At 42.3% G+C, this 15,643-nt stretch overlaps 1 protein-coding gene and 1 long non-coding RNA gene across 3 annotated transcripts in view; one reads left to right on the forward strand and one right to left on the reverse strand.

Annotated features, from left to right (window-relative positions):
• LOC121574097 (E3 ubiquitin-protein ligase RNF43-like) overlaps positions 1-15,643 on the forward strand; it is a 168,839-nt gene that overhangs the window by 144,893 nt on the left and 8,303 nt on the right. The gene's annotated exons all lie outside the window — the stretch shown is intronic.
• Positions 8,898-12,992, reverse strand: LOC121574098. Its single transcript, XR_006002142.1, has 3 exons — positions 12,918-12,992; positions 9,898-10,064; positions 8,898-9,083 (listed from the first exon to the last, which is right to left on the reverse strand). It is a non-coding gene; the product is annotated as an uncharacterized LOC121574098 (long non-coding RNA).

Consider the following 15,643-nt stretch of genomic DNA (forward strand, 5'->3'; position numbering starts at 1 on the left):
ATGCTTACTAATGAACGCCTACATAGCCAGCTAGTAATTAACTTTAGCTAGCTACATTGCATGGACCGAAATGGAAATATGAAGATGTGATTTGTAATCATATTGACAGATTCTGAATAGCGAATTCATCTTGTGCAAAGTAGCTACCTTGCTAACTACCTCGGCTAGCTAGCTCAGTTAGCTTCATTTTACATTTACATTTTAGTCATTTAGCAGATGCTCTTATCCAGAGCGACTTACAGTTAGTGAGTGCATACATTTTCATACTGGCCCCCCGTGGGAAACGAACCCACAACCCTGGCGTTGCAAGCGCCATGCTCTACCAACTGAGCAACAGGGGACTTCCTCTGCCATCTTTCTACAACGAGTCATCAAAATATGACGCTTTCCTGGAACATAGTACAATTAACATTAGATGACAAGTGAGATAGATAACGTTAGATAGATAGCTCTGCTTGAAATCATACTTTATATCTAACGTTAGCCGAGTTTTGAGTTTAGCTTACCAGCTGAGTGCATTACGGTCCTTCAATTCCCGAATAAGCTGCTATCCACTCCCTCCGATCACCCTGGTCTTTCCACAACTTTCATCTGACTTTTTTTAGCAGATAGTTTGCTGTCAGTCTGCTGTTGAAAGCGTAGCCCTCTTAGGTAGCAAATATTTTTGCTTTAGGGTAGCGAATATTTTAGCTTTAGCTCCACCATGTTTACTTGATTTGCGTTGGTGTCCTCAGAGAGATAAATGGTCACAACTCTTACGTATTGCATCCCTCTCAGAGCGCGCAGGCCAAGTTTGCCAGCAAATCGTACCCAGTGATATTTCATATTTCATGTGCAACACTGGGGTCTGAAGTTATTTAATCTTTGTAGCATTACACGCCCTGATCCCTGCCACTTTAATATGCACATTTAGAGGTATTTTAATGAACAACTCTTACATATTGTACCTTTAACTTCCTTCAATGTTCCAAAACAAACAACCACCTTTCACATGTTTCTAATGCTTTCACTTTCACTGTTTCACTTCAGCTGCCTGCCTGGTCTCTGGTCTGTCTGACAGAAGACAGAGAGAGGGAGACATCCACCCTGCTAACTCAGACCTTGTAGGCCTGTAGACCCAGCTCACTACTCACTGGACCCTGTCATTACCCATTTTAATGCTTTCAGCGTCTCTCTCCTTCTCTCTCTCTTCCTCTCTCTCTTCCTTCTCTTTCTCTGGTTTCCCTCAAACCCTCTGTTGTCATGCCCAGTGTATTATGCTTAGCAAAATAATACTACTGTACTGTCAAATCGGTTTTAAACACGCAAAATAACATTGTTTCTAATGTTATAATTTATTTGCCGTTATTTTAAGGAAATTTGACAAATTGTCAGATGGATCTTACAGTTCCCTGCTGTGTTTGCCTATTGCTTTCATGCAGATGTAAACCAGTACTGTAATCTTACATGTCAATGCATTTTAGAGCTACGCTGCTTTATATGGTGGGATTTATATGGTGGTATTCAGTCTGGCTATGTGTGTGTGTGTGTGCGTGTGTGGGTGGACGTGTTTAACTATACTTGTGGGGACCAGAAGTCCCCACAAGAATAATAAACCAAGAAAAACTTGACCAACTGGGGACATTTTGTTGGTCCCCACAAGGTAAAATGCTATTTCTAGGGGGTTAAGGTTAGAATCAGTGTTAGGTTTAGGGTTAGGGTTAGGGTTAGGATAAGGTTAGGTTTTTGGGTTAAGATTAGGGTAAGGGTTAGGTTTGGAGTTAGGGATTAGGGAAAATAGGATTTTGAATGGGACAGAATTGTTTGTCCCCACAAGGTTAGCTGTGCAAGACTGTGTGTGTGTGTGTGTTTATGGCACATAGGCCCAAGCCAACTTCATTTCATCCTGTGGCATAGTCCCTTCATCTGCAGCCATTTTCCAGGAGAGGGTAGAGAATGGAGACAATAACACACACACGCCATATAAAAGCTTCAGTTCGGTGTAACAAATTAACAAGCAGAGTGATCTTGTCAGGCGATGGAAAACTTCAGACACTGTCTGTCTGTGTGACTCTGTGTAACTGTGTGTGTGTGTGTGTGTGTGTGTGTGTGTGTGTGTAACTGTGTGTGCGTGCGTGTGTGAAATAAAAACATCAGAGAGTTTTATTCATTGAGAACACAGAGTGACGCCAACAGAGAACGCCCGACACACACACACACACGGTTCTATAGTTTTCATAGTGGCAGCCTAGGCAGAGAGCCTAAATTCTGTACATATTTAATCATATACTATAAATAAAAAAGTATGTGGACACCCCTTCAAATTAGTGGATTCGGCTATTTCAGCCACACCCATTGCTGACAGGTGTATAAAATCGAGCACACAGCCATGCAATCTCCATAGACAAACATTGGCAGTAGAATGGCCTTACTGAAGAGCTCAGTTACTTTCAACGTGACACCGTCATAGGATGCCACCTTTCCAACAAGTCAAATTTCTGCCCTGCAAGAGCTGCCCCGGCAACTGTAATTGCTGTTATTGTGAAGTGGAAACGTCTAGGAGCATCAATGGCTCAGCCGCGAAGTGGTAGGCCACACAAGCTCACAGAAGGGGGCCGTCAAGTGCTGAAGCGCGTAGTGCGTATAAAATCGTCTGTCCTCGATTGCAACACTCACTACAGAGTTCCAAACTGCCTCTGGAAGTGTAAAGCTCGCCGCCATTGGACTCTGGAGCAGTGGAAACGTATTCCATGGAGTGTTGAATCACGCTTCACCATCTGGCAGTCCGACGGACAAATCTGGGTTTGGCAGATGCCAGGAGAACGCTACCTGCCCCAATGCATAGTGCCAACTGTAAAGTTTGGTGGAGGAAGAATAATGGTCTGGGGCTGTTTTTCATGGTTCGGGCTAGGCCCCTTAGATCCAGTGAAGGGAAATCTTAACGCTACAGCATACAATGACATTCTAGACGATTCTGTGCTTCCAACAGTTTGGGGAAGGCCCTTTCCTGTTTCAGCATGACAATGCCCCCGTGCACAAAGCGAGGTCCATACAGAAATGGTTTGTCGAGTTCACTGTGGAAGAACTTAACTGGCCTGCACAGAGCCCTGACCTCAACCTCATTGAACACCTTTGGGATGAATTGGAACGCCGACTGCGAGCCAGGCCTAATCGCCCAACATCAGTGCCCGACCTCACTAATACTCTTGTGGCAAAATGGAAGTTCCCACAGCAATGTTCCAACATCTAGTGGAAAGCCTTCCCAGAGGAGTGGAGGCTGTTATAGCAGCAAAGGGGGGACCAACTCCATATTAATGCCCATGATTTTGGAATGAGATGTTCGACAAGCAGGTTTCCACATACTTTTGGTCATGTAGTGTATGCTGCATGGACTCACTCTATGTGCAATAATAGTGTTTAACATGCTTTTTAAATGACTACCCCATCGCTGTACATATAATTATCTGTATGGTCCCTCAGTCGAGCAGTGAATTTGAAGCACAGATTCAACCACAAAGACCAGGGAGGTTTTGCAATGGTTCGCAAAGAAGGGCACATATTGGTAGATGGGTATATAAAAAAAGCTAACATTGAATATCCCTTTGAGCATGGTGCAGTTATTAATTACACTTTGGATTGGTGTATCAATATGCCCAGTCACTACAAAGATACAGGCGCCCTTCCTAACTCAGTTGCCAGAGAGGAAGGAAACCACTCTGGGATTTCATCATGAGGACAATGGTGATTTTAAAACAGTTACATAGTTTAATGGCTATGATAGGAGATAACTGAGGATGGATCAACAACATTGTAGTTACTCCACAATACTAACATAAATGACAGAAAAGAAGGAAGCCTGTACAGAATACAAATATAATAAAACATGCATCCTGTTTGCAATAAGGCACTAAAGTAATACTGCAAAGAATGTGGCAAAGAAATTACATTTTTGTCCTGAATACAAAGTGTTATGTTTGGGGCAAATCCAACACAACACATCACTGAGTACCATTCTTCATATTTTCAAGCATGGTGGTGACTGCATCATGTTATGGGTATGCTTGTTATCGGCAAGGACTTGGACGTTTTTTAGGATAAAAATAAACTGAATAGAGCTAAGCACAGGCTAAATCCTAGAGGAGAACCTGGTTCAGTCTACTTTCCAACAGACACTGGGAGACAAATTCACCATTCAGCAGGACACTTACCTAAAACACAAGGCCACATATACACTGGAGTTGCTTACCAAGATGACATTGAAGGTTCCTGAGTGGCCAAGTTACAGTTCTGACTTAAATTATCTTGAAAATCTATGGCAAGACTTGACAATGGCTACCTAGCAATGATCAACAACCAACTTGACAGAGCTTGAATTTTTTTTAAAGAATAATGGACAAATATTCTGCAATCCAGGTGTGCAAAGCTCTTAGAGACTTACCCAGCAAGAGTCACAGCTGTAATCGCTGCTAAAGTGATTCTATCATGTATTGACTCAGCGGGTTGAATACTTATCTAATTAAGATATATTCATGTTATAATTTTTCTTCCACTTTGACATTACAGAGTATTTTGTGTGATCGTTGACAATAAATGATAATTAAATCAATTTTAATCCCACTTTTGTAACACAGCAAAATGTGGAAAATGTCAAGGGGTGTGAATACTTTCTGAAGGCACTGTATGTGGTGTTTTTTACCTAACTTAGTTCAATGCACTGACTGTAGGTCGCTCTGGATTAGGGTTTGGGCAGTATCCAGATTTTCATATCGTCATACAGTCCTTCTCTCATCCCAAGATTTATGGTATTACCGGCTTAGTACACAAGGGGGCACCAAAATAAAACTGCAAAAAAGCCCATTGGGCGTCTAGTACCAGAATGCTAACAAAATTAGCACAAGCAATAGCGAATTTCCATGGAGGCTGCTAGCTAAATATTGTAACGAGCGCAAATGAAAATAAACAAATTGCAAAGACTGGCAATCCAGCTCATAAATGTATACATATATAGGTAGGAGCTACAGAATGTAATTTTTGGTGAGTTTGGACATTTACAAGTGAATGTAAGTGAGAGACATTGAGCAAGTTAAGACATTTTCATGCATGCTTGTCTGAAGGAAGAACAGTACTGGCTCTGGAACAGCATGTGTACGCGCTGTGTCTATGTGGAGTTGCTAGGACAACAGGCCTGCCTGCTCTTCTCTGAGAAGATTGGGGAGGAGCAGATGGGCCGAGAACGGAGAGAACAAAAAAAAAACAAGGAAATCAAAAGATATCAGTGGCAGCTGTACAGATAACTCATCCAAACACGGCAGAAAACTTAGACAATATGATGCCCCGTCACCTTATGAATTCAGTAACTTACTTAGATAACTAACAAGTTAAAGTTGGGGGTTGCGTTAACGGCGAATTCTTAGTTTTTACACAGGAAAAAAATATGAAATACATAAAGGCTGGTTTATACTTTGTGTATCGACATGTCTGTAGACAATTAGAATGCGACAAGTGTCGCTGGTCAAAACAACATTTAATTTATACTCCGGTGGAATGTCTGTACACCGTCGCTGCGACTTTCGGTTTCCTTGTCGCAGACAGATGAGCTCAAATTTGACCCTGCTGCGTCCGTTGTCATGGTTACCTGACTGAGCCAGCAACAAGACAGTGCCCAAGTTCTAAAATTCTCCGGGAGAATGCCCTGATTTTATTTAGTCACACTCACAACCGTAAGCTATTTTCTGCAATTAGCTCGCCATAAACTTGTAAATAATTATCTTATTGTGAGTTTATTTTCCTGTAATAATAAATGCAAATTTGCTAAAGTTAAGACGTTGTCAGCAATGATATGGTCATTATTTGAACTGGCTAGCCAGCTAGCATTAGCTAGCTAGCTAACAAGCTAGAAATGAACCAAAACATTGTTTAGAAAGTTGCTTTTAGTTGCCTGGTTTGCTAGGTTGACATATACTAAATTCATTTTTCCCCCCTTGGTATTTTTCCTATTTTGTTGCCTTACAACCTAGAATTAAAATTGATTTTTTTGGGGGGGTTGTATCATTTGATTTACACAACATGCCTACCACTTTGAAGATGCAAAATAATTTTTTTGGTGAAACAAACAAGAAATAAGACTAAAAAACTGAAAACTTGAGCAAAGTCAATACTTTGTAGAGCCACCTTTTGCAGCAATTACAGCTGCAAGTCTCTTGGGGTATGTCTCTATAAGCTTGGCACATCTAGCCACTGGGATTTTTTCCCATTCTTCAAGGCAAAACTGCTCCAGCTCCTTCATTGGATGGGTTCCGCTGGTGTACAGCAGTCTTTAGGTCATTCCACAGATTCTCAATTGGATTGAGGTCTGGGCTTTGACTAGGCCATTCCAAGACATTTAAATGTTTCCCCTTAAACCACTTGAGTATTGCTTAAGTGTGCTTAGGGTCATTGTCCTGCTGGAAGGTGAACCTCCGTCCCAGTCTCAAATCTCTGGAAGACTGAAAAAGGTTTCCCTCAATAATTTCCCTGTATTTAGCGCCATCCATCATTCCGTCAATTCTGACCAGTTTCCCAGTCTCCACAGCATGATGCTGCCACCACCATGCTTCACTGTGGGGATGGTGTTCTCGTGGTGATGAGAGGTGTTGGGTTTGCGCCAGACATAGCGTTTTCCTTGATGGCCAAAAAGCTCAATTTTAGTCTCATCTGACCAGAGTACCTTCTTCCATATGTTTGGCCATCTCCCACATGCCTTTTGGCGAACACCAAACGTGTTTGCTTATTTTTTTCTTCAAGCAATCTCCACTGTGGAGCTTTGCAGCTCCTTCAGGGTTATATTTGGTCTCTTTGTTGCCTCTCTGATTAACAGAAATATAAACGCAACATGTAAAGTGTTGGGCCCATGATTCATGACCTGAAAGAAAAGATCCCAGAAACGCACAAAAAAAAGCTTTTGCCAGAGATGAATGTTCATTTCTCTACCATAAGCCGTCTCCAACAACGTTATAGAGAATTGGTAGTACATCCAACCGGCCTCACAACCGCAGACCATGCCAGTCCAGGACGTCCACATCCGGCTTCTTCACCTACGGCATCGTCTGAGACCAGTCACCCGGACAGCTGATGAAACTGAGTTTGCACAACTGAAGAATTTCTGCACATACGGTCAGAAACCGTCTCAGGGAAGCTCATCTACGTGGTCGTCGTCCTCACCAGGGTCTTGACCTAACTGCAGTTCGGCGTTGTAACCGACTTCAGTGGGCAAATGCTCACCTTCGATGGCCACTGGCACGCTGGAGAAGTGTGCTCTTCACGGATGAATCCCGGTTTCAACTGTTTGCTGATGTTGTGAACAGAGTGCCCCATGGTGGTGGGGTTATGGTATGGGCAGGCATAAGCTACGGACAACGAACAGAATTGCATTTTATCGATGGCAATTTGAATGCACAGAGATACCTTGACGATATCCTGAGGCCATTCATCCGCCGCCATTACCTCATGTTTCAGCATGATAATGCACAGCCCTATGTTGCAAGGATCTTCCATGGCCTGCATACTCACCAGACATGTCACCCATTGAGCATGTTTGGGATGCTCTGGATCGACGTGTACGACATGTTCCAGTTCCCGCCAATATCCAGCAACTTCGCACAGCCATTGAAGAGGAGTGGGACAACATTCCACAGGCCACAATCAACAGCCTGATTAACTCTAGGCAAAGGAGATGTGTTGCGCTGCATGAGGCAAATGTTGGTCACACCAGATACTGACTGGTTTTCTGATCCACGCCCCTACCTTTTTTTTTTTAAAGGTATCTGTGACCAACGGATGCATATCTGTATTCCCAGTCATGTGAAATCCATAGATTAGGGCCTAATTTATTTATTTCAATTGACAGATTTTCTTATATAAACTGTAACTCAGTAAAATCTTTTAAATTGTTGCGTGTTGCGTTTATATTTTTGTTCAGTGTACTTAAAAAGTAGCTACAAATATTAAAATGTATTGATAAACTTCAAAGAAATAGTTTCAACGGTATTGACAGTGTTGAAAAGCCATCCCGTCTCTATTTCCAAATAACTCGGTATAGGGTATATACGGTATACCGCCCAAGCCTACTCTGGATAAGAGTGTCTGCTATATGACAAAAACGTCAAAATGTAAATTGTACTCAGTTGGAATAGTACAGTATTAATACGTCTATAATACCTTTGACACAGCTAGCTCTGGTTTTGTCAGACTTTAATTGATGACATTTTTATGAAGTTAAATCTGTCATGATGGCACAAATGGAGGGTTTGTTTTTGGCTGAAACGCGAAGTGGAGGTGCTTCCTATCTACCGATCAAATCTGTCCTACCATGTTGTTGTATCACTAGGATGGATGTGAGCTAACCACAAAGCTGACTGTTACAGTACTGTTCCTCCAACCATAACAAAACAGGAATGTTTCCACATACATTTTGGCTCTCATTGCCTTGTTTGAGTCTGAATTTAGTTTTCATTAGATAAAGGGATTGTAATAAAATAAAACGTTTAATATAATTCCAATTAATCATGTCGTAGCATGAGCTCTTTCTGTTATTGGAGTTTGTTTCCTTTCCGGATTTGTGGCTTCATAGAAACCTATGGGATTATTAGCCAGCATTTGACCACTGCCACCGGTCCACAATGTGATACTATAACGACATAATAGAATATTATGATATATTCCTGAAATGGCTACTGCGGTTCTTTAGTGGAGTAGTCTTGCAGCTCTGTGGTCGAGGCCATTTAAAAGTATTTAGTAGGGAGAGAGTGTGTGTGTTTGTGTGTCCTTGTGTGTGTGTCGTCGTGTTTGTGTGTGTGTGTGTGTGTGTGCTTGTCCACAGTACCATACCACAAGTATCGTTTTTTCTCAATTTATTACCTCGATTAGAGGACATGTGTGCTTCATGCTGGGTAGGGAACTCTTGAACTCCAGGTAAAGCAGATTCCCACATGTTGAAGCTCTGCTTCTTCTTACTCAAGTGGCCGCGCCCCATTTAGTCTCATGCTATGCTGCGCACTACAATTACAGCACTAATGAAATGAGGGGTTGGAGGTTGTTGACTTGGGCCAGTAGACCAGCATTGGACGCTACAACAAAGGGATACATGTACATGTTCATTTTCTAACTGACCTCCTTATGACCGTTGACACTGTGAACTTTGATCCCAACCAGAGTCATCTGAGGTAGAGTTATACTGGATCATTAGAATATGCAATATGCCCCACTTTCTCACACAGACACTCATAATACACATGCACACACACACGCACACATACAGATGTCGTATCTTAATTTGAATCAGTTTCTCACAGCAGAAAAGTAATCATGCAGCAACAGGAAATGTGAATTATTATGTGGATTATAATTAATGGTCATTTTCTATAGGGGTTGATACATTTTTTGTTAGGGCAAATCAAGTCTGAAATGTTTGTGTAAATTGCAAACTTTAGAAGCCCTTTTAAACCTTGAACACGCTTCAAGTTTGCATATCCTGCGGTGCAGGAAAATTCAAGCAAAAACCGAATGATCAAATTTAGATGCGGCATCTGTACAGTACTCAACAGCTTTTACATCTCACAATGGCCACTCAGGAAAGAGGGGAAGGAGGGGTGCACCTCTAGGTCTTGACAGTTTGTGTATACAGTCAAATGAAATGAGTGTGTTTCTAGTCATGTATTAACTTTCCCTTTTGGTTTTTTGAAGTGTTAAAAAGTGACCTGAGTTCAATGGAGCCGTTCCTTTAAGGTTTATTTTTCATTAACTTGTGATAAATGGGTTGGCTGAGTGATTTCTTCCCCTGGATTTGTGGTGTGTGTCTGTCTGTGTGTGTGCTAATAGGTGCATAAGTGTATTATGCGTTTGTATTTGTGTGTGTATCTGTGTGTATGTGTGTGTGTTTACCCCTTGGCTCCCTCCCTCCTGCCACCTGGGGCTGATGTTAACCTGCTCGACGTTGTTTAGTGTTGTGTTTGACGTGGATGATCAGTTGTTTCAGCTTGCGGCTCCACTTCATTAAAGACATTGGCAGCCATTCAGTCAGTCAACCAGGAACGCCGCCTTCACAGCATCTGTTGAGACATTGATGAAAAGGTTGATCTAAATGATGAAAATAGGATGAAAAAAGGGAATCTAATGCTAATCTGAACACTTGCGGCCATTCTCGTGATGTCATTATTGTCACAATGTATGAAATCAACATTTGAAGCATAGTTATTGGACAATTGCTCTTTTGGATGGCAATTTTACATTTTAGTCATTTAGTAGACACTCTTATCCAGAGCGATTAAGGTTAAGTGCCTTGCTCAAGGGAACATTGACAGATTTTTCACCTAGTCGGCTCGGGAATTCAAACCAGCGACCTTTCGGTTACTGGTCCAACACTCTTAACCACTAGGCTACCTGCCGCCCCAATTTATGAGAATTCAGTGTGGGGAAAAAATGACACTTTTTCATTTCCCCGCTGTAAAACAGCATATCGGCAGAGACAGTGGCTTGCGAATGTATTCACCCCCCTTGGCATTTTTCCTATTTTGTTGCCTTACAACCTGGAATTAAAATTGTTTTTTTGGGGGGGTTGTATCATTTAATTTACACAACATGCCTACCACTTTGAAGATGCAAAATATTTTTTCTTGTGTGATAAGACACAAAACCAGAAAACTTGAGCGTGCATAACTATTCACCCCCCTCCCCGCCAAAGTCAATACTTTGTAGAGCCAACTTTTGCAGCAATTACAACTTCAAGTCTCTTGGGGTATGTCTCTATACGCTTGGCACATCTAGCCACTGGGATTTTTGCCCATTCTTCAAGGCAAAACTGCTCCAGCTCCTTCAAGTTGGATGGGTTTCGCTGGTGTACAGCAATCTTTAAGTCATACCACAGATTCTCAATTGGATTGAGGTCTGGGCTTTGACTAGGCCATTCCAAGACATTTAAATGTTTCCCCTTAAACCACTCGAGTGTTGCTTTAGCAGTATCCCAGCAACAAATACATGTGTATTCTGGTTTATGGACACATCTACAACCAGGAGCTCAAATTTCCTGGGAACAAAATATTTAAAGATTGGGATGCCATGAAATTAGATTGTACATATATGGCCACTCCTCCCCCTTTCTGTAATCTGTCACATATAAATACATTATAATAATTTGCTTCAATGTCTTTATCAGAGACAGAACCATTTAACCATGTTTCCGAGAGAACCTTAATGTCAGGACATGATTCTTGTAGTCCAAATGTCAATTGTGTCCATTTTTTAAAATCATACTTTGCACATTTAGGTGCATTAGCCCAAGCCCCCTTCGAGATTTAAAGTCAGAGGGGGGTATTAAGCTCATTCTCATAAGAGCTAACAGGCATAGGGTCATATGCAGCTATTTGTTGAGTGAGCTGAGACTTTGCCAAGGTCCCTGGCCAACCACGTGAGAGTAGACTGAGCATTTGACAGACCTCCCTCAAGTCGCTGGATGCAGGGGCTGGGGCGAGAAATGAGAGAGCAGTGTTGGCCGAGCTCAGTTCACCCGGATGAAGCTCCTGCCAAAGGAGTGGAGCTGCTGCAGGGTACCAGAGTGGTGTGCACAGGAGATCATGGTGTGGCTCCTGTTGCAGGGTTGGGGCTGCCATGGGGGGGCAGGAGTGTCCCAGGCCTGTCCTGGGGATGGGAGTAGGGAGGGTAACCAAAACTAGCCTGGGAGGGAGGTTGTGGGGGGAATTGAGGAGGGTGGTGTGGAGGGCAGTGTGGCTGGTGAAGCTCCAAACTCTCAGCATATGTAGGCTGATGATGTGAATGATACATGGTGTGGACTGCATCATGTGGTGCACTACCATCGACAGTGTTTTGCCAGACCCTGGTGTACTGGTCGGTGCTGTGTAGAGCTGGGCTGAGTTGAGGCGGGCCGGGTCTGATTGTCTGTGCTGTGATGGGCCGGGTCTGGTAGAGATGGGCTGTGATGGGCTGGGTCTGGTAGCATGGGAGGGAGATTTTAGAGGGAATTGAAGAGGGTGATGTGGAGGGCAGTGTGGCCGGCGATGCTCCAAACTCTGCGTGGGGCCTCTTTTACTGTGTACGGCTTGGGCATAGCTCAGTGTATCTGCATGCAGTTCCTGGGAGAGTCTCTCTGAAGGGCCAACGGATGCAGGTCTAAAGGAGTGCCTGATTGGTGGATTCTGATTCAGCTGTTGGCTTTATCCTGGGTTTTTGTGGGACTCTTTGTAGAGTGGATGGTGGTGGCTGAGAAATCCCTGCCTTAGCTCATGTAGCTCCTTCTGCAGGTCCTGCATGTGGCTGGTGTTGGCTGTGCTGGACAGTTCCTCTCTAAGTCTGCGCACTTCCATCTTGAGAGCCTGGTTGTCCTCCTCAACATTTTTCATTGCACATTGCAGCACCCGGATCTCATCCCTATGCTGACGCACCAGGCTGATCTCCTCCTCTATAAGATGCTGTGGTACTGCAGGTGTCACGTGTGAGAGAGGCATGTTCAGGGCTGTGTCTGCTGCAGGCGAGGGAGAGAGAGGGACACTGGGGACTACATACTGGGGCACAGAGGGAGTGGAGGCTGTTGTAGATAGTGACAGTGGAGAAGTTTTAAGTTCAGAAGAAATAGGTTTTATTTGGTCGAAGTAGTGGACAAATTGATCCAGACTGGCCTCCGAACCTTGAACCAACACAGTGCCGTTATTATAAAAATGAATGTACAATTTGGGGATGGAATCAATGTACAGTTGCCCCATTGTTTTGTTTTCTGACATTGTAAGTTCATTGTTGGTCTTGTGGAGAGCTGTGTGCCAAGCATTAGTATCATCCGTGTAGAACAGAAGGTTTCCTTTTATTTAGTTGTTCACTTTTAGAATGAAGTCTGCCCTCAGAGTCTGGGAATTCTCTTAGCAATTTAGTTTAGAATAAAAAATGTCCTGACTCACTTGGAAAATGTTCAGGATATGTGATGGCAAGATCGCTGAAACAATGCTTAGAGAATGCATCCATCTTCATCTCCATGGTGACCTCTTTAAACAATGCACTCTGCTCTAGAATGATGTGCATGTGCCTCTTGATAAAAGCACTTATTTCAATAATGCACCTATAGATAAATGCACTTTTTAAACAATGCACTTTTATGAATAATAAAAATATATTAAATATGAAATGAAACCACACATTACATATAAATGAAGATACTTTCTCAATGTTCAGAATGTTCCTACCTCCTTTCCAAGTGCTCTTTTGTTTGTTCGTCTGAATGCTTGTTTCACTATCAAGGCCTGGACTATCCTCCAGAAATCCCTCAGAAATCCTTCCTCTTTCTCCCTCTGTTGGTTTCGTTTTTGTTTATGTCCTAATTCTTCTTGTTGTCCTTGTTGGGTTTATAGTCCCCCAATCCCATTCCTTTCTTGTGTTGCCTGATGATCCAGCAGATGAGCCAAGTCGATCAATCTCTCAAAATCTCTCCAAACTATTTCCAAAAAAGACAAGTATCTTCCAATCCTATAGATGTGCAGAACAGAGTAATTCACTAAAATAACTAAACTGTTCACATATAATAAAATAATTTAACAAAAAATGGCAATTTAAGGAGGAGCTCTTCTTAAGTATAATGCAGCCAAATATCAACATTTAAAGGATATCTAATGCTTGGATAGTTTCATCTGAGCCACTAGCTTAATCCTATTCTTTAAATTGTATTTTTGGTTTAGTTGGAGACGTGAATCCAACATATAATTTGTTAACTTGTCGACAAGTTAATAGGCTATTTACTGTATTGCAAAATTGAATTGTGTTTGGTTCTCAACGCAACCAAATATCAGCATTTGAAGGAGATGTATCTATTAAAAATAGGACTAGGGCCTCCTGAGTGGTGCAGCGGTCTAAGGCACTGCAATGCAGTGCTTGAGGTGTCACTACAGACCTGGGTTCGATCCCAGGCTGTGTCATAACTCGGGAGTCCCATAGGGCGGTGCACAATTGGCCCGGGTTTGGCCAGAGGGGGCTTTACTTGGCTCAATGTGCTCTAGCGACTCCTTGTGACAGGCCAGGTGCCTGCAGGCTGACTTCAGTCATCAGTTGAATGGTGTTTCCTCCAACACATTGGTGGGTGTTAAGCGGTGGGTGTTAAGGAGCACAGTTTGGCAGGTCATGTTTCAAAGGACACATGACTCAACCTTCACCTCTCCTGAGCCAGTTGGGGAGTTGCAGGGATGAGACAAGATTGAAAAGGGGGCAAAAAAAAAAGATCTACCTTTATTTAAAGTTTAATTTAGTCCTATTCTTTAACTTAGATTTTTGGTTGAGATGGAGACGTGATTCCAACATATCAATTGCTAATTTGTAGACAAACTGGAATTAAAGCCAGACTAAGTCAGTGTCACAACAGATACACAGATGGAACTATCCCAGCAGAAGATCTCCTTCAAATGTTGATATTTAGTTGCGTTGACAACCAAACACAATTTAATATCCAGTTTGTCTACAAATTCATAACTGAGATTTTTGGTTGGATGTCTCCATCTCAACCAAAAATCTAAACATAAAGAATAGGACTAAATCTAATCTAATCAAACTTTAAATGCACTTTAAATTAAGTTTGATTGGATTTAGTCCTATTGTTTCACTTAGATTTTTGGTTGAGATGGAGACGTGAATCCAACATATTAATGATTAACTTGAAGATTACATTTGAAATCAACCAAAGCTTGAAACCCTAGGCCTAAATGTATTGTCTGTTTTTAGTAGAACCCTGGGTTGAATTGAAACAACAGCTGTTGATGACTTTGAAAATGTTATATAGGCCTAAATACTATCATTGATGAAATATGCTCTATAAAGTATGGTTACATTTCATTTGCTCTGTTAAACCTACCCTTTTGATTGACTTCGATGGCAATAGTGAATATATTTAGATCGCTCAATAATTATTCTAACGATAGCACATTGGTAGTAGTCAGTATAATATAAAAATGTAAAAGCTAAACAGGGCCTGGTTAAAACCCTGGATGGGAGACTAAATGAATAGTTGTACCTCAACTCTCCAGTAGGAGGTGCTGCCCAGCCTTTTCTTTTTTTTTTTCCTGATAATGAATATAACGTTGAAGATCTGACGTTGTTCAAAGGTACAAATGTAACATATTTTATACAAGGTTTGTCTATGTTGAAAATTGGTTAGAATGATGACATAATCCTGTGGTTGAAATATCACCCTCAAAACAACAGTGATTACACATCCAATGTATTTTCCACGTAGATTCCATGCCACAATACGACAACTTACGTTGAAACAACGATTCAGCCAGTTTGTGCCCAGTGGGCAGTACTGTACTCTCTACTCCCATGTTCCCCAGCCCTGCTGCCATGTTTGTTTTGGTGTGAAACTGGAGATGGCACACAGTCCACCCTCAACCCACGTTACCACAGCACAGCCCATCTCTGCCCTCTCATTGCTCTCTCTCTCTCTCTCTCTCCATGTGCCCTGCTGCCCTCAGTAATTGAGGGCATGCACCTGCACCTTCTCATGTGTTCTCTGTCCATCCCTCTCTCTCTCTCTCCCTCCAACTCTCATTCATTCTTATCCTTCTCACTCCTCCAACTCCTGTCCTGTCCGGACTAAACTATGTTATTATGTGTCACTGTCAAGCAGTGTTGTTAGCCAGGTGTA

The sequence above is a fragment of the Coregonus clupeaformis genome, chromosome 9, assembly GCF_020615455.1.
Source record: "Coregonus clupeaformis isolate EN_2021a chromosome 9, ASM2061545v1, whole genome shotgun sequence".
Lineage (NCBI taxonomy): Eukaryota > Metazoa > Chordata > Actinopteri > Salmoniformes > Salmonidae > Coregonus > Coregonus clupeaformis.